We start from the raw sequence: 1,598 nt of genomic DNA, 5'->3' as shown, positions 1-1,598 counted from the left end.
TTCCGAGGAGTGGCTGGTGGGTTTGAACTGCCAGCCTTCTGGTTAGCAGTCAAGTGCTTTTAGCCACTATGCTACCAGAGCTCCTGAAAATTCTGGTGGACAAAGTATGTATATATGTGCATATGTGTGTGTGTGTGTGTGTGTACATATATAGGAAGGTTGGGCAATCTACTTCCGTAGTGATACTGCCTCAGAAACCCAAGGAGGGGTCACTATGAGTTGGGTCCGACTCGACGGCACATAACAACCACAAATGTATGTATGTGTAAATATATATACACGTGTGTGTGTGTATGTGTATGTATGTGTATGTATGTGTGTATGCAGGAGTCCCTCGCCTGTTAATCAAATGATTGGAGGCTGGAGTCACCCAGAGGTGCCTTGAGAAAGTCCTGGTGATCTACTTCCTAAAACGCAGCCACTGAAAACTCTATGGAGCAAAGTTCTACTCTGATACACATGGGTCGCTGTAAGTCAGAATCCACTTCAGTGACAATTGTTCATATATATACATATATATATTATATATATATATGTATATACACGTGTATATACATATATACATAGATAGATAGATAGATAGATATACATATACATACATACATATATGGATAGATATACATCCATGTATGTATGGATGGTGTAAACGGTTTGAGCTCATCTACTAATCTAAATATTAGCACTTCAAATCCACCCAGAAGTAATACAGAAGAAAAGCTTGGTGGTCTGCTTTTCTATGGAGAAGTTCTACTCTGTACCACAAAGTGTTCACCATGAGTCATAATCCACTTGAAAGCAGGGGGTTTAGGTGTTTTGGAATGTGTAAGCAAGGTTCAAGGGCAGAAGAGGGGCAAAGTTTTTCAGGTGTTATGGACTGAATTGGTCTACAACCTGAATCTATCATTTTTCTAGCTCTGTCCTTAGGCAACAGTTAAGCTCTCTTAAGCCTCAGTTTCCTCAACTATTAACTGGAAATAATCATCCATATCACCTCCTGGAATTGTTGTAAGAATTAAGTGAAATAATGTTTGTAATAGGATTAACACAGTTCCAATAAATAGCAAGTGCTCAATAAATCATACAGTTCAAAGATTCTGTATTATTAAATAAGATGATAATTAAAAATTTAAGCCAATTTACCACAGTCCTAATAGCAAAGTTCAACAAGACAGAAAATAACAAATGCTGACAAAGATGTGGAGAGATTGGGACTCTCAGACACTGCTGGTGGGACTGTCAAAAGATACAACCACTGTGAAAAGCAGTATTCCTTAAAAAATTGGAATTAGAAACACCATTTAACCCAGCAATTCCATGACTAGGTATATATCCTAAAGAAGTGAGAGCCAGAGGTGGGGCAAGATGGCAGACTAGGCAGAAGGATTGCACAGACCAACTTCAACAAAGAAAAGGGAAACCAATTAACACAGACACAGAAGGTGAAAATACTAAAAAAAAGGAGATCTACGGAGCTGCGGTCTGACAGCGAACTGAGTGACCCTGACAATACAGGCAGCTCGGAGATACGCGACTGGTGGTAGGACCTAAGAATTAACGCCTGTCTGAAGGATGCTGCCATTTTGTAGGTTTAAAAAGCG

The 1,598-nt window shown here is 39.4% G+C and overlaps 1 protein-coding gene across 1 annotated transcript in view; it reads right to left on the bottom strand.

Annotated features, from left to right (window-relative positions):
* FMN2 (formin 2) overlaps positions 1–1,598 on the bottom strand; it is a 784,241-nt gene that overhangs the window by 702,174 nt on the left and 80,469 nt on the right. The gene's annotated exons all lie outside the window — the stretch shown is intronic.

The sequence above is a fragment of the Orycteropus afer genome, unplaced genomic scaffold, assembly GCF_000298275.1.
Source record: "Orycteropus afer afer isolate SDZICR_OR568_19922 unplaced genomic scaffold, OryAfe1.0 scaffold00096, whole genome shotgun sequence".
NCBI classification, from domain to species: domain Eukaryota; kingdom Metazoa; phylum Chordata; class Mammalia; order Tubulidentata; family Orycteropodidae; genus Orycteropus; species Orycteropus afer.
Note: the sequence above shows the minus strand (reverse complement) of the source record. Positions and strands in the feature narration are given on the sequence as shown.